The sequence below is a fragment of the Ambystoma mexicanum genome, chromosome 6q, assembly GCF_040938575.1.
Source record: "Ambystoma mexicanum isolate Mex_15411 chromosome 6q, UKY_AmexF1_1, whole genome shotgun sequence".
In the NCBI taxonomy this organism is placed as follows: Eukaryota; Metazoa; Chordata; class Amphibia; order Caudata; family Ambystomatidae; genus Ambystoma; species Ambystoma mexicanum.
In genome coordinates, this window is record NC_090937.1 from 1,632,115,838 (window position 1) to 1,632,132,624 (window position 16,787).

A 16,787-nucleotide genomic window follows, 5' to 3' on the forward strand; every position below is an offset into this window, starting at 1 on the left:
TGCGCTCCTCACATGCTGAAGCAGCAGCAGCCCTTTCCCTGAAGCAAAGTTCCTTCATTCCTCCCCCCCATAACCCTTAGCAGGGGATTTATGGTAATTGAGTTGAGTTTCCAAACTGGCCCTTCCTTCCTTCCTTCCCATATCTGCCAGCTCGAGAAGGCTTGTTTTGTTGCACCTGGGAAGTAAAGTATCTACTTGCGAGAGAGAGAGAATGAGAGAGAGAGACAGAGAGAGAGAGACAGAGAGAGAAGGGGAAGGGGTGTTGGCAGTTAGGGTGTGAGCTAGAGAAATGAGGCCTGTCTGCAAAAGGCAATGGGATGGGAGTGCATGGTTGCAGGTTGTTTGGCTTTGTAAGGCCTACTGCCCGCTTCACTCGAAACTGGGTCTAGGGTTGTCGGTTTGTAGGCTGTAAAAGCCCAGAAAAGCTCTTGTTCTCCAACCAGCAGAGTGGCGCAGCGGAAGCGTGCTGGGCCCATAACCCAGAGGTCGATGGATGGGCCCATAACCCAGAGGTCGATGGATCGAAACCATCCTCTGCTAAGTTTTTTCAAATTATGTTTTTGTGTCATGGCATTAGGGCACAAAGAGCTGTAAGTGCCTGGATGCAATGTCATTCCTTGAACTTGCTGCCTCGTTCCACTCTTGCACTAAATAGGAGAGGGTCCCAGCCCAGCCAACAAAATGTACTGTTCAATCAAACCAAACTTAAAACCAAGCTCCTTTTTTAAGGGGTCCCGGGGAAATGTTGGGCTGACCGGCAAGACCTCATGATGCGAACTGCTTCTGCGTCAAACGCAAGCTTTTTTCATTCCCAGCCAAAGACTTATTCTTATTTCTAAGGGGCGCTCCATCACATAGCCCAGACAGGCAGGCGTTGGTGGTATAGTGGTGAGCATAGCTGCCTTCCAAGCAGTTGACCCCGGTTCGATTCCCGGCCAACGCAGATCAAATCTTTAAATTGTTCAAAATGCATTTTTGGGAAATCAGACTCATGCTGAAAGCAAAGCTGACACACTTTTCGCGAAAATCAAAACCCCATCCAGGAAAGGTTCTTGCATCCTAGTTTCCGCAACTGTCTATCGGTGAGGGGATTGAAGCGAGCAGGGCTCCTGGCCCCTCCCCGACAAAGCCCTGACGAAGGCCTATTCGCCTTGCCCTGACGGGCAAAGGTCCCAGCAGGCCACCGAGCACAGCACCTCAGCCTATTAGAGTGAGGTTTCAGGATCTCTCTCATCCTGTAAACCAACATACTGAGGAAGGTGAAACGTGTGGCTGCGCTCCTCACATGCTGAAGCAGCAGCAGCCCTTTCCCTGAAGCAAAGTTCCTTCATTCCTCCCTCCCATAACCCTTAGCAGGGGATTTATGGTAATTGAGTTGAGTTTCCAAACTGGCCCTTCCTTCCTTCCTTCCCATATCTGCCAGCTCGAGAAGGCTTGTTTTGTTGCACCTGGGAAGTAAAGTATCTATTTGCGAGAGAGAGAGAATGAGAGAGAGAGACAGAGAGAGAGAGACAGAGAGAGAAGGGGAAGGGGTGTTGGCAGTTAGGGTGTGAGCTAGAGAAATGAGGCCTGTCTGCAAAAGGCCATGGGATGGGAGTGCGTGGTTGCAGGTTGTTTGGCTTTGTAAGGGATACTGCCTGCTTCACTCGAAACTGGGTCTAGGGTTGTCGGTTTGTAGGCTGTAAAAGCCCCGAAAAGCTCTCGTTCTCCAGCCAGCAGAGTGGCCCAGCGGAAGCGTGCTGGGCCCATAACCCAGAGGTCGATGGATCGAAACCATCCTCTGCTAAGTTTTTTCAAATTATGTTTTTGTGTCATGGCATTAGGGCACAAAGAGCTGTAAGTGCCTGGATGCAATGTCATTCCTTGAACTTGCTGCCTCGTTCCACTCTTGCGCTAAATAGGAGAGGGTCCCAGCCCAGCCAACAAAATGTACTGTTCAATCAAACCAAACTTAAAACCAAGCTCCTTTTTTAAGGGGTCCCGGGGAAATGTTGGGCTGACCGGCAAGACCTCATGATGCGAACTGCTTCTGCGTCAAACGCAAGCTTTTTTCATTCCCAGCCAATGACTTATTCTTATTTCTAAGGGGCGCTCCATCAGATAGTCCAGACAGGCAGGCGTTGGTGGTATAGTGGTGAGCATAGCTGCCTTCCAAGCAGTTGACCCGGGTTCGATTCCCGGCCAACGCAGATCAAATCTTTAAATTGTTCAAAATGCATTTTTTGGAAATCAGACTCATGCTGAAAGCAAAGCTGACACACTTTTCGCGAAAATCAAAACCCCATCCAGGAAAGGTTCTTGCATCCTAGTTTCTGCAACTGTCTATCGGTGAGGGGATTGAAGCGAGCAGGGCTCCTGGCCCCTCCCCGACAAAGCCCTGACGAAGGCCTGACAAAGGCCTATTCGCCTTGCCCTGACGGGCAAAGGTCCCAGCGGGCCACCGAGCACAGCACCTCAGCCTATTAGAGTGAGGTTTCAGGATCTCTCTCATCCTGTAAACCAACATACTGAGGAAGGTGAAACGTGTGGCTGCGCTCCTCACATGCTGAAGCAGCAGCAGCCCTTTCCCTGAAGCAAAGTTCCTTCATTCCTCCCTCCCATAACCCTTAGCAGGGGATTTATGGTAATTGAGTTGAGTTTCCAAACTGGCCCTTCCTTCCTTCCTTCCCATATCTGCCAGCTCGAGAAGGCTTGTTTTGTTGCACCTGGGAAGTAAAGTATCTATTTGCGAGAGAGAGAGAATGAGAGAGAGAGACAGAGAGAGAGAGACAGAGAGAGAAGGGGAAGGGGTGTTGGCAGTTAGGGTGTGAGCTAGAGAAATGAGGCCTGTCTGCAAAAGGCCATGGGATGGGAGTGCGTGGTTGCAGGTTGTTTGGATTTGTAAGGCCTACTGCCCGCTTCACTCGAAACTGGGTGTAGGGTTGTCGGTTTGTAGGCTGTAAAAGCCCAGAAAAGCTCTTGGTCTCCAACCAGCAGAGTGGCGCAGCGGAAGCGTGCTGGGCCCATACCCCAGAGGTCGATGGATCGAAACCATCCTCTGCTAAGTTTTTTCAAATTATGTTTTTGTGTCATGGCATTAGGGCACAAAGAGCTGTAAGTGCCTGGATGCAATGTCATTCCTTGAACTTGCTGCCTCGTTCCACTCTTGCGCTAAATAGGAGAGGGTCCCAGCCCAGCCAACAAAATGTACTGTTCAATCAAACCAAACTTAAAACCAAGCTCCTTTTTTAAGGGGTCCCGGGGAAATGTTGGGCTGACCGGCAAGACCTCATGATGCGAACTGCTTCTGCGTCAAACACAAGCTTTTTTCATTCCCAGCCAATGACTTATTCTTATTTCTAAGGGGCGCTCCATCACATAGCCCAGACAAGCAGGTGTTGGTGGTATAGTGGTGAGCATAGCTGCCTTCCAAGCAGTTGACCCGGGTTCGATTCCCGGCCAACGCAGATCAAATCTTTAAATTGTTCAAAATGCATTTTTGGGAAATCAGACTCATGCTGAAAGCAAAGCTGACACACTTTTCGCGAAAATCAAAACCCCATCCAGGAAAGGTTCTTGCATCCTAGTTTCTGCAACTGTCTATCGGTGAGGGGATTGAAGCGAGCAGGGCTCCTGGCCCCTCCCCGACAAAGCCCTGACGAAGGCCTGACAAAGGCCTATTCGCCTTGCCCTGACGGGCAAAGGTCCCAGCAGGCCACCGAGCACAGCACCTCAGCCTATTAGAGTGAGGTTTCAGGATCTCTCTCATCCTGTAAACCAACATACTGAGGAAGGTGAAACGTGTGGCTGCGCTCCTCACATGCTGAAGCAGCAGCTGCCCTTTCCCTGAAGCAAAGTTCCTTCATTCCTCCCTCCCATAACCCTTAGCAGGGGATTTATGGTAATTGAGTTGAGTTTCCAAACTGGCCCTTCCTTCCTTCCTTCCCATATCTGCCAGCTCGAGAAGGCTTGTTTTGTTGCACCTGGGAAGTAAAGTATCTATTTGCGAGAGAGAGAGAATGAGAGAGAGAGACAGAGAGAGAGAGACAGAGAGAGAAGGGGAAGGGGTGTTGGCAGTTAGGGTGTGAGCTAGAGAAATGAGGCCTGTCTGCAAAAGGCCATGGGATGGGAGTGCATGGTTGCAGGTTGTTTGGCTTTGTAAGGCCTACTGCCCGCTTCACTCGAAACTGGGTCTAGGGTTGTCGGTTTGTAGGCTGTAAAAGCCCAGAAAAGCTCTTGTTCTCCAACCAGCAGAGTGGCGCAGCGGAAGCGTGCTGGGCCCATAACCCAGAGGTCGATGGATGGGCCCATAACCCAGAGGTCGATGGATCGAAACCATCCTCTGCTAAGTTTTTTCAAATTATGTTTTTGTGTCATGGCATTAGGGCACAAAGAGCTGTAAGTGCCTGGATGCAATGTCATTCCTTGAACTTGCTGCCTCGTTCCACTCTTGCACTAAATAGGAGAGGGTCCCAGCCCAGCCAACAAAATGTACTGTTCAATCAAACCAAACTTAAAACCAAGCTCCTTTTTTAAGGGGTCCCGGGGAAATGTTGGGCTGACCGGCAAGACCTCATGATGCGAACTGCTTCTGCGTCAAACGCAAGCTTTTTTCATTCCCAGCCAAAGACTTATTCTTATTTCTAAGGGGCGCTCCATCACATAGCCCAGACAGGCAGGCGTTGGTGGTATAGTGGTGAGCATAGCTGCCTTCCAAGCAGTTGACCCGGGTTCGATTCCCGGCCAACGCAGATCAAATCTTTAAATTGTTCAAAATGCATTTTTGGGAAATCAGACTCATGCTGAAAGCAAAGCTGACACACTTTTCGCGAAAATCAAAACCCCATCCAGGAAAGGTTCTTGCATCCTAGTTTCCGCAACTGTCTATCGGTGAGGGGATTGAAGCCAGCAGGGCTCCTGGCCCCTCCCCGACAAAGCCCTGACGAAGGCCTATTCGCCTTGCCCTGACGGGCAAAGGTCCCAGCAGGCCACCGAGCACAGCACCTCAGCCTATTAGAGTGAGGTTTCAGGATCTCTCTCATCCTGTAAACCAACATACTGAGGAAGGTGAAACGTGTGGCTGCGCTCCTCACATGCTGAAGCAGCAGCAGCCCTTTCCCTGAAGCAAAGTTCCTTCATTCCTCCCTCCCATAACCCTTAGCAGGGGATTTATGGTAATTGAGTTGAGTTTCCAAACTGGCCCTTCCTTCCTTCCTTCCCATATCTGCCAGCTCGAGAAGGCTTGTTTTGTTGCACCTGGGAAGTAAAGTATCTATTTGCGAGAGAGAGAGAATGAGAGAGAGAGACAGAGAGAGAGAGACAGAGAGAGAAGGGGAAGGGGTGTTGGCAGTTAGGGTGTGAGCTAGAGAAATGAGGCCTGTCTGCAAAAGGCCATGGGATGGGAGTGCGTGGTTGCAGGTTGTTTGGCTTTGTAAGGGATACTGCCCGCTTCACTCGAAACTGGGTCTAGGGTTGTCGGTTTGTAGGCTGTAAAAGCCCCGAAAAGCTCTCGTTCTCCAGCCAGCAGAGTGGCACAGCGGAAGCGTGCTGGGCCCATAACCCAGAGGTCGATGGATCGAAACCATCCTCTGCTAAGTTTTTTCAAATTATGTTTTTGTGTCATGGCATTAGGGCACAAAGAGCTGTAAGTGCCTGGATGCAATGTCATTCCTTGAACTTGCTGCCTCGTTCCACTCTTGCGCTAAATAGGAGAGGGTCCCAGCCCAGCCAACAAAATGTACTGTTCAATCAAACCAAACTTAAAACCAAGCTCCTTTTTTAAGGGGTCCCGGGGAAATGTTGGGCTGACCGGCAAGACCTCATGATGCGAACTGCTTCTGCGTCAAACGCAAGCTTTTTTCATTCCCAGCCAATGACTTATTCTTATTTCTAAGGGGCGCTCCATCAGATAGTCCAGACAGGCAGGCGTTGGTGGTATAGTGGTGAGCATAGCTGCCTTCCAAGCAGTTGACCCGGGTTCGATTCCCGGCCAACGCAGATCAAATCTTTAAATTGTTCAAAATGCATTTTTTGGAAATCAGACTCATGCTGAAAGCAAAGCTGACACACTTTTCGCGAAAATCAAAACCCCATCCAGGAAAGGTTCTTGCATCCTAGTTTCTGCAACTGTCTATCGGTGAGGGGATTGAAGCGAGCAGGGCTCCTGGCCCCTCCCCGACAAAGCCCTGACGAAGGCCTGACAAAGGCCTATTCGCCTTGCCCTGACGGGCAAAGGTCCCAGCGGGCCACCGAGCACAGCACCTCAGCCTATTAGAGTGAGGTTTCAGGATCTCTCTCATCCTGTAAACCAACATACTGAGGAAGGTGAAACGTGTGGCTGCGCTCCTCACATGCTGAAGCAGCAGCAGCCCTTTCCCTGAAGCAAAGTTCCTTCATTCCTCCCTCCCATAACCCTTAGCAGGGGATTTATGGTAATTGAGTTGAGTTTCCAAACTGGCCCTTCCTTCCTTATTTTCCCATATCTGCCAGCTCGAGAAGGCTTGTTTTGTTGCACCTGGGAAGTAAAGTATTTATTTGCGAGAGAGAGAGAATGAGAGAGAGAGACAGAGAGAGAGAGACAGAGAGAGAAGGGGAAGGGGTGTTGGCAGTTAGGGTGTGAGCTAGAGAAATGAGGCCTGTCTGCAAAAGGCCATGGGATGGGAGTGCGTGGTTGCATGTTGTTTGGCTTTGTAAGGCCTACTGCCCGCTTCACTCGAAACTGGGTCTAGGGTTGTCGGTTTGTAGGCTGTAAAAGCCCAGAAAAGCTCTTGTTCTCCAACCAGCAGAGTGGCGCAGCGGAAGCGTGCTGGACCCATAACCCAGAGGTCGATGGATCGAAACCATCCTCTGCTAAGTTTTTTCAAATTATGTTTTTGTGTCATGGCATTAGGGCACAAAGAGCTGTAAGTGCCTGGATGCAATGTCATTCCTTGAACTTGCTGCCTCGTTCCACTCTTGCGCTAAATAAGAGAGGGTCCCAGCCCAGCCAACAAAATGTACTGTTCAATCAAACCAAACTTAAAACCAAGCTCCTTTTTTAAGGGGTCCCAGGGAAATGTTGGGCTGACCGGCAAGACCTCATGATGCGAACTGCTTCTGCGTCAAACGCAAGCTTTTTTCATTCCCAGCCAATGACTTATTCTTATTTCTAAGGGGCGCTCCATCAGATAGCCCAGACAGGCAGGCGTTGGTGGTATAGTGGTGAGCATAGCTGCCTTCCAAGCAGTGACCCGGGTTCGCTTCCCGGCCAACGCAGATCAAATCTTTAAATTGTTCAAAATGCATTTTTTGGAAATCAGACTCATGCTGAAAGCAAAGCTGACACACTTTTCGTGAAAATCAAAACCCCATCCAGGAAAGGTTCTTGCATCCTAGTTTCTGCAACTGTCTATCGGTGAGGGGATTGAAGCGAGCAGGGCTCCTGGCCCCTCCCCGACAAAGCCCTGACGAAGGCCTGACAAAGGCCTATTCGCCTTGCCCTGACGGGCAAAGGTCCCAGCAGGCCACCGAGCACAGCACCTCAGCCTATTAGAGTGAGGTTTCAGGATCTCTCTCATCCTGTAAACCAACATACTGAGGAAGGTGAAACGTGTGGCTGCGCTCCTCACATGCTGAAGCAGCAGCAGCCCTTTCCCTGAAGCAAAGTTCCTTCATTCCTCCCTCCCATAACCCTTAGCAGGGGATTTATGGTAATTGAGTTGAGTTTCCAAACTGGCCCTTCCTTCCTTCCTTCCCATATCTGCCAGCTCGAGAATGCTTGTTTTGTTGCACCTGGGAAGTAAAGTATCTATTTGCGAGAGAGAGAGAATGAGAGAGAGAGACAGAGAGAGAGAGACAGAGAGAGAAGGGGAAGGGGTGTTGGCAGTTACGGTGTGAGCTAGAGAAATGAGGCCTGTCTGCAAAAGGCCATGGGATGGGAGTGCGTGGTTGCAGGTTGTTTGGCTTTGTAAGGCCTACTGCCCGCTTCACTCGAAACTGGGTCTAGGGTTGTCGGTTTGTAGGCTGTAAAAGCCCAGAAAAGCTCTTGTTCTCCAACCAGCAGAGTGGCGCAGCAGAAGCATGCTGGGCCCATAACCCAGAGGTCGATGGATCGAAACCATCCTCTGCTAAGTTTTTTCAAATTATGTTTTTGTGTCATGGCATTAGGGCACAAAGAGCTGTAAGTGCCTGGATTTCAATGTCATTCCTTGAACTTGCTGCCTCGTTCCACTCTTGCGCTAAATAGGAGAGGGTCCCAGCCCAGCCAACAAAATGTACTGTTCAATCAAACCAAACTTAAAACCAAGCTCCTTTTTTAAGGGGTCCCGGGGAAATGTTGGGCTGACCGGCAAGACCTCATGATGCGAACTGCTTCTGCGTCAAACGCAAGCTTTTTTCATTCCCAGCCAATGACTTATTCTTATTTCTAAGGGGCGCTCCATCAGATAGCCCAGACAGGCAGGCTTTGGTGGTATAGTGGTGAGCATAGCTGCCTTCCAAGCAGTTGACCCGGGTTCGATTCCCGGCCAACGCAGATCAAATCTTTAAATTGTTCAAAATGCATTTTTTGGAAATCAGACTCATGCTGAAAGCAAAGCTGACACACTTTTCGTGAAAATCAAAACCCCATCCAGGAAAGGTTCTTGCATCCTAGTTTCTGCAACTGTCTATCGGTGAGGGGATTGAAGCGAGCAGGGCTCCTGGCCCCTCCCCGACAAAGCCCTGACGAAGGCCTGACAAAGGCCTATTCGCCTTGCCCTGACGGGCAAAGGTCCCAGCAGGCCACCGAGCACAGCACCTCAGCCTATTAGAGTGAGGTTTCAGGATCTCTCTCATCCTGTAAACCAACATACTGAGGAAGGTGAAACGTGTGGCTGCGCTCCTCACATGCTGAAGCAGCAGCAGCCCTTTCCCTGAAGCAAAGTTCCTTCATTCCTCCCTCCCATAACCCTTAGCAGGGGATTTATGGTAATTGAGTTGAGTTTCCAAACTGGCCCTTCCTTCCTTCCTTCCCATATCTGCCAGCTCGAGAAGGCTTGTTTTGTTGCACCTGGGAAGTAAAGTATCTATTTGCGAGAGAGAGAGAATGAGAGAGAGAGACAGAGAGAGAGACAGTGAGAGAAGGGGAAGGGGTGTTGGCAGTTAGGGTGTGAGCTAGAGAAATGAGGCCTGTCTGCAAAAGGCCATGGGATGGGAGTGCGTGGTTGTAGGTTGTTTGGCTTTGTAAGGCCTACTGCCCGCTTCACTCGAAACTGGGTCTAGGGTTGTCGGTTTGTAGGCTGTAAAAGCCCCGAAAAGCTCTCGTTCTCCAACCAGCAGAGTGGCACAGCGGAAGCGTGCTGGGCCCATAACCCAGAGGTCGATGGATCGAAACCATCCTCTGCTAAGTTTTTTCAAATTATGTTTTTGTGTCATGGCATTAGGGCACAAAGAGCTGTAAGTGCCTGGATGCAATGTCATTCCTTGAACTTGCTGCCTCGTTCCACTCTTGCGCTAAATAGGAGAGGGTCCCAGCCCAGCCAACAAAATGTACTGTTCAATCAAACCAAACTTAAAACCAAGCTCCTTTTTTAAGGGGTCCCGGGGAAATGTTGGGCTGACCGGCAAGACCTCATGATGCGAACTGCTTCTGCGTCAAACGCAAGCTTTTTTCATTCCCAGCCAATGACTTATTCTTATTTCTAAGGGGCGCTCCATCAGAGAGCTCAGACAGGCAGGCGTTGGTGGTATAGTGGTGAGCATAGCTGCTTTCCAAGCAGTTGACCCGGGTTCGATTCCCGGCCAACGCAGATCAAATCTTTAAATTGTTCAAAATGCATTTTTTGGAAATCAGACTCATGCTGAAAGCAAAGCTGACACACTTTTCGCGAAAATCAAAACCCCATCCAGGAAAGGTTCTTGCATCCTAGTTTCTGCAACTGTCTATCGGTGAGGGGATTGAAGCGAGCAGAGCTCCTGGCCCCTCCCCGACAAAGCCCTGACGAAGGCCTGACAAAGGCCTATTCGCCTTGCCCTGACGGACAAAGGTCCCAGCAGGCCACCGAGCACAGCACCTCAGCCTATTAGAGTGAGGTTTCAGGATCTCTCTCATCCTGTAAACCAACATACTGAGGAAGGTGAAACGTGTGGCTGCGCTCCTCACATGCTGAAGCAGCAGCAGCCCTTTCCCTGAAGCAAAGTTCCTTCTTTCCTCCCCCCCATAACCCTTAGCAGGGGATTTATGGTAATTGAGTTGAGTTTCCAAACTGGCCCTTCCTTCCTTCCTTCCAATATCTGCCAGCTCGAGAAGGCTTGTTTTGTTGCACCTGGGAAGTAAAGTATCTACTTGCGAGAGAGAGAGAATGAGAGAGAGAGACAGAGAGAGAGAGACAGAGAGAGAAGGGGAAGGGGTGTTGGCAGTTAGGGTGTGAGCTAGAGAAATGAGGCCTGTCTGCAAAAGGCCATGGGATGGGAGTGCGTGGTTGCAGGTTGTTTGGCTTTGTAAGGCCTACTGCCCGCTTCACTCGAAACTGGGTCTAGGGTTGTCGGTTTGTAGGCTGTAAAAGCCCAGAAAAGCTCTTGTTCTCCAACCAGCAGAGTGGCGCAGCGGAAGCGTGCTGGGCCCATAACCCAGAGGTCGATGGATCGAAACCATCCTCTGCTAAGTTTTTTCAAATTATGTTTTTGTGTCATGGCATTAGGGCACAAAGAGCTGTAAGTGCCTGGATGCAATGTCATTCCTTGAACTTGCTGCCTCGTTCCACTCTTGCGCTAAATAGGAGAGGGTCCCAGCCCAGCCAACAAAATGTACTGTTCAATCAAACCAAACTTAAAACCAAGCTCCTTTTTTAAGGGGTCCCGGGGAAATGTTGGGCTGACCGGCAAGACCTCATGATGCGAACTGCTTCTGCGTCAAACGCAAGCTTTTTTCATTCCCAGCCAATGACTTATTCTTATTTCTAAGGGGCGCTCCATCACATAGCCCAGACAGGCAGGTGTTGGTGGTATAGTGGTGAGCATAGCTGCCTTCCAAGCAGTTGACCCGGGTTCGATTCCCGGCCAACGCAGATCAAATCTTTAAATTGTTCAAAATGCATTTTTGGGAAATCAGACTCATGCTGAAAGCAAAGCTGACACACTTTTCGCGAAAATCAAAACCCCATCCAGGAAAGGTTCTTGCATCCTAGTTTCTGCAACTGTCTATCGGTGAGGGGATTGAAGCGAGCAGGGCTCCTGGCCCCTCCCCGACAAAGCCCTGACGAAGGCCTGACAAAGGCCTATTCGCCTTGCCCTGACGGGCAAAGGTCCCAGCAGGCCACCGAGCACAGCACCTCAGCCTATTAGAGTGAGGTTTCAGGATCTCTCTCATCCTGTAAACCAACATACTGAGGAAGGTGAAACGTGTGGCTGCGCTCCTCACATGCTGAAGCAGCAGCTGCCCTTTCCCTGAAGCAAAGTTCCTTCATTCCTCCCTCCCATAACCCTTAGCAGGGGATTTATGGTAATTGAGTTGAGTTTCCAAACTGGCCCTTCCTTCCTTCCTTCCCATATCTGCCAGCTCGAGAAGGCTTGTTTTGTTGCACCTGGGAAGTAAAGTATCTATTTGCGAGAGAGAGAGAATGAGAGAGAGAGACAGAGAGAGAGAGACAGAGAGAGAAGGGGAAGGGGTGTTGGCAGTTAGGGTGTGAGCTAGAGAAATGAGGCCTGTCTGCAAAAGGCCATGGGATGGGAGTGCATGGTTGCAGGTTGTTTGGCTTTGTAAGGCCTACTGCCCGCTTCACTCGAAACTGGGTCTAGGGTTGTCGGTTTGTAGGCTGTAAAAGCCCAGAAAAGCTCTTGTTCTCCAACCAGCAGAGTGGCGCAGCGGAAGCGTGCTGGGCCCATAACCCAGAGGTCGATGGATGGGCCCATAACCCAGAGGTCGATGGATCGAAACCATCCTCTGCTAAGTTTTTTCAAATTATGTTTTTGTGTCATGGCATTAGGGCACAAAGAGCTGTAAGTGCCTGGATGCAATGTCATTCCTTGAACTTGCTGCCTCGTTCCACTCTTGCACTAAATAGGAGAGGGTCCCAGCCCAGCCAACAAAATGTACTGTTCAATCAAACCAAACTTAAAACCAAGCTCCTTTTTTAAGGGGTCCCGGGGAAATGTTGGGCTGACCGGCAAGACCTCATGATGCGAACTGCTTCTGCGTCAAACGCAAGCTTTTTTCATTCCCAGCCAAAGACTTATTCTTATTTCTAAGGGGCGCTCCATCACATAGCCCAGACAGGCAGGCGTTGGTGGTATAGTGGTGAGCATAGCTGCCTTCCAAGCAGTTGACCCGGGTTCGATTCGCAGATCAAATCTTTAAATTGTTCAAAATGCATTTTTGGGAAATCAGACTCATGCTGAAAGCAAAGCTGACACACTTTTCGCGAAAATCAAAACCCCATCCAGGAAAGGTTCTTGCATCCTAGTTTCCGCAACTGTCTATCGGTGAGGGGATTGAAGCGAGCAGGGCTCCTGGCCCCTCCCCGACAAAGCCCTGACGAAGGCCTATTCGCCTTGCCCTGACGGGCAAAGGTCCCAGCAGGCCACCGAGCACAGCACCTCAGCCTATTAGAGTGAGGTTTCAGGATCTCTCTCATCCTGTAAACCAACATACTGAGGAAGGTGAAACGTGTGGCTGCGCTCCTCACATGCTGGAGCAGCAGCAGCCCTTTCCCTGAATCAAAGTTCCTTCATTCCTCCCTCCCATAACCCTTAGCAGGGGATTTATGGTAATTGAGTTGAGTTTCCAAACTGGCCCTTCCTTCCTTCTTTCCCATATCTGCCAGCTCGAGAAGGCTTGTTTTGTTGCACCTGGGAAGTAAAGCATCTATTTGCGAGAGAGAGAGAATGAGAGAGAGAGACAGAGAGAGAGAGACAGAGAGAGAAGGGGAAGGGGTGTTGGCAGTTAGGGTCTGAGCTAGAGAAATGAGGCCTGTCTGCAAAAGGCCATGGGATGGGAGTGCGTGGTTGCAGGTTGTTTGGCTTTGTAAGGGATACTGCCCGCTTCACTCGAAACTGGGTCTAGGGTTGTCGGTTTGTAGGCTGTAAAAGCCCAGAAAAGCTCTTGTTCTCCAACCAGCAGAGTGGCGCAGCGGAAGCATGCTGGGCCCATAACCCAGAGGTCGATGGATCGAAACCATCCTCTGCTAAGTTTTTTCAAATTATGTTTTTGTGTCATGGCATTAGGGCACAAAGAGCTGTAAGTGCCTGGATGCAATGTCATTCCTTGAACTTGCTGCCTCGTTCCACTCTTGCGCTAAATAGGAGAGGGTCCCAGCCCAGCCAACAAAATGTACTGTTCAATCAAACCAAACTTAAAACCAAGCTCCTTTTTTAAGGGGTCCCGGGGAAATGTTGGGCTGACCGGCAAGACCTCATGATGCGAACTGCTTCTGCGTCAAACGCAAGCTTTTTTCATTCCCAGCCAATGACTTATTCTTATTTCTAAGGGGCGCTCCATCAGATAGCCCAGACAGGCAGGCGTTGGTGGTATAGTGGTGAGCATAGCTGCCTTCCAAGCAGTTGACCCGGGTTCGATTCCCGGCCAACGCAGATCAAATCTTTAAATTGTTCAAAATGCATTTTTTGGAAATCAGACTCATGCTGAAAGCAAAGCTGACACACTTTTCGTGAAAATCAAAACCCCATCCAGGAAAGGTTCTTGCATCCTAGTTTCTGCAACTGTCTATCGGTGAGGGGATTGAAGCGAGCAGGGCTCCTGGCCCCTCCCCGACAAAGCCCTGACGAAGGCCTGACAAAGGCCTATTCGCCTTGCCCTGACGGGCAAAGGTCCCAGCAGGCCACCGAGCACAGCACCTCAGCCTATTAGAGTGAGGTTTCAGGATCTCTCTCATCCTGTAAACCAACATACTGAGGAAGGTGAAACGTGTGGCTGCGCTCCTCACATGCTGAAGCAGCAGCAGCCCTTTCCCTGAAGCAAAGTTCCTTCATTCCTCCCTCCCATAACCCTTAGCAGGGGATTTATGGTAATTGAGTTGAGTTTCCAAACGGGCCCTTCCTTCCTTCCTTCCCATATCTGCCAGCTCGAGAAGGCTTGTTTTGTTGCACCTGGGAAGTAAAGTATCTATTTGCGAGAGAGAGAGAATGAGAGAGAGAGACAGAGAGAGAGAGACAGTGAGAGAAGGGGAAGGGGTGTTGGCAGTTAGGGTGTGAGCTAGAGAAATGAGGCCTGTCTGCAAAAGGCCATGGGATGGGAGTGCGTGGTTGCAGGTTGTTTGGCTTTGTAAGGCCTACTGCCCGCTTCACTCGAAACTGGGTCTAGGGTTGTCGGTTTGTAGGCTGTAAAAGCCCAGAAAAGCTCTTGTTCTCCAACCAGCAGAGTGGCGCAGCGGAAGCGTGCTGGGCCATGGATCGAAACCATCCTCTGCTAAGTTTTTTCAAATTATGTTTTTGTGTCATGGCATTAGGGCACAAAGAGCTGTAAGTGCCTGGATGCAATGTCATTCCTTGAACTTGCTACCTCGTTCCACTCTTGCGCTAAATAGGAGAGGGTCCCAGCCCAGCCAACAAAATGTACTGTTCAATCAAACCAAACTTAAAACCAAGCTCCTTTTTTAAGGGGTCCCGGGGAAATGTTGGGCTGACCGGCAAGACCTCATGATGCGAACTGCTTCTGCGTCAAACGCAAGCTTTTTTCATTCCCAGCCAATGACTTATTCTTATTTCTAAGGGGCGCTCCATCACATAGCCCAGACAGGCAGGCGTTGGTGGTATAGTGGTGAGCATAGCTGACTTCCAAGCAGTTGACCGGGGTTCGATTCCCGGCCAACGCAGATCAAATCTTTAAATTGTTCAAAATACATTTTTGGGAAATCAGACTCATGCTGAAAGCAAAGCTGACACACTTTTCGCGAAAATCAAAACCCCATCCAGGAAAGGTTCTTGCATCCTAGTTTCTGCAACTGTCTATCGGTGAGGGGATTGAAGCGAGCAGGGCTCCTGGCCCCTCCCCGACAAAGCACTGACGAAGGCCTATTCGCCTTGCCCTGACGGGCAAAGGTCCCAGCAGGCCACCGAGCACAGCTCCTCAGCCTATTAGAGTGAGGTTTCAGGATCTCTCTCATCCTGTAAACCAACATACTGAGGAAGGTGAAACGTGTGGCTGCGCTCCTCACATGCTGAAGCAGCAGCAGCCCTTTACCTGAAGCAAAGTTCCTTCATTCCTCCCTCCGATAACCCTTAGCAGGGGATTTATGGTAATTGAGTTGAGTTTCCAAACTGGCCCTTCCTTCCTTCCTTCCCATATCTGCCAGCTCGAGAAGGCTTGTTTTGTTGCACCTGGGAAGTAAAGTATCTATTTGCGAGAGAGAGAGAATGAGAGAGAGAGACAGAGAGAGAGAGACAGAGAGAGAAGGGGAAGGGGTGTTGGCAGTTAGGGTGTGAGCTAGAGAAATGAGGCCTGTCTGCAAAAGGCCATGGGATGGGAGTGCGTGGTTGCAGGTTGTTTGGCTTTGTAAGGCCTACTGCCCGCTTCACTCGAAACTGGGTCTATGGTTGTCGGTTTGTAGGCTGTAAAAGCCCAGAAAAGCTCTTCTCTCCAACCAGCAGAGTGGCGCAGCGGAAGCGTGCTGGGCCCATAACCCAGAGGTCGATGGATCGAAACCATCCTCTGCTAACTTTTTTCAAATTATGTTTTTGTGTCATGGCATTAGGGCACAAAGAGCTGTAAGTGCCTGGATGCAATGTCATTCCTTGAACTTGCTGCCTCGTTCCACTCTTGCGCTAAATAGGAGAGGGTCCCAGCCCAGCCAACAAAATGTACTGTTCAATCAAACCAAACTTAAAACCAAGCTCCTTTTTTAAGGGGTCCCGGGGAAATGTTGGGCTGACCGGCAAGACCTCATGATGCGAACTGCTTCTGCGTCAAACGCAAGCTTTTTTCATTCCCAGCCAATGACTTATTCTTATTTCTAAGGGGCGCTCCATCAGATAGCCCAGACAGGCAGGCGTTGATGGTATAGTGGTGAGCATAGCTGCCTTCCAAGCAGTTGACCCGGGTTCGATTCCCGGCCAACGCAGATCAAATCTTTAAATTGTTCAAAATGCATTTTTTGGAAATCAGACTCATGCTGAAAGCAAAGCTGACACACTTTTCGTGAAAATCAAAACCCCATCCAGGAAAGGTTCTTGCATCCTAGTTTCTGCAACTGTCTATCGGTGAGGGGATTGAAGCGAGCAGGGCTCCTGGCCCCTCCCCGACAAAGGCCTGACAAAGGCCTATTCGCCTTGCCCTGACGGGCAAAGGTCCCAGCAGGCCACCGAGCACAGCACCTCAGCCTATTAGAGTGAGGTTTCAGGATCTCTCTCATCCTGTAAACCAACATACTGAGGAAGGTGAAAGGTGTGGCTGTGCTCCTCACATGCTGAAGCAGCAGCAGCCCTTTCCCTGAAGCAAAGTTCCTTCATTCCTCCCTCCCATAACCCTTAGCAGGGGATTTATGGTAATTGAGTTGAGTTTCCAAACTGGCCCTTCCTTCCTTCCTTCCCATATCTGCCAGCTCGAGAAGGCTTGTTTTGTTGCACCTGGGAAGTAAAGTATCTATTTGCGAGAGAGAGAGAATGAGAGAGAGAGACAGAGAGAGAGAGAGACAGAGAGAGAAGGGGAAGGGGTGTTGGCAGTTAGGGTGTGAGCTAGAGAAATGAGGCCTGTCTGCAAAAGGCCATGGGATGGGAGTGCGTGGTTGCAGGTTGTTTGGCTTTGTAAGGCCTACTGCCCGCTTCACTCGAAACTGGGTCTAGGGTTGTCGGTTTGTAGGCTGTAAAAGCCCAGAAAAGCTCTTGTTCTCCAACCAGCA

At 50.1% G+C, this 16,787-nt stretch overlaps 6 non-coding genes across 6 annotated transcripts; all 6 read left to right on the forward strand.

The window, feature by feature from the left end:
- The first annotated feature begins 2,117 nt into the window (after nucleotides 1–2,117).
- On the forward strand, nucleotides 2,118–2,189 carry TRNAG-UCC (transfer RNA glycine (anticodon UCC)). Its single transcript has one exon. It is a non-coding gene; the product is annotated as a tRNA-Gly (tRNA).
- A 2,469-nt stretch (nucleotides 2,190–4,658) lies between these two features.
- Nucleotides 4,659–4,730, forward strand: TRNAG-UCC (transfer RNA glycine (anticodon UCC)). Its single transcript has one exon. It is a non-coding gene; the product is annotated as a tRNA-Gly (tRNA).
- A 1,174-nt stretch (nucleotides 4,731–5,904) lies between these two features.
- On the forward strand, nucleotides 5,905–5,976 carry TRNAG-UCC (transfer RNA glycine (anticodon UCC)). Its single transcript has one exon. It is a non-coding gene; the product is annotated as a tRNA-Gly (tRNA).
- A 4,552-nt stretch (nucleotides 5,977–10,528) lies between these two features.
- TRNAM-CAU (transfer RNA methionine (anticodon CAU)) lies at nucleotides 10,529–10,600 on the forward strand. Its single transcript has one exon. It is a non-coding gene; the product is annotated as a tRNA-Met (tRNA).
- Nucleotides 10,601–13,452: 2,852 nt separating this feature from the next.
- On the forward strand, nucleotides 13,453–13,524 carry TRNAG-UCC (transfer RNA glycine (anticodon UCC)). The gene has a single exon. It is a non-coding gene; the product is annotated as a tRNA-Gly (tRNA).
- A 2,011-nt stretch (nucleotides 13,525–15,535) lies between these two features.
- On the forward strand, nucleotides 15,536–15,607 carry TRNAM-CAU (transfer RNA methionine (anticodon CAU)). The gene has a single exon. It is a non-coding gene; the product is annotated as a tRNA-Met (tRNA).
- Nucleotides 15,608–16,787: the final 1,180 nt, after the last annotated feature.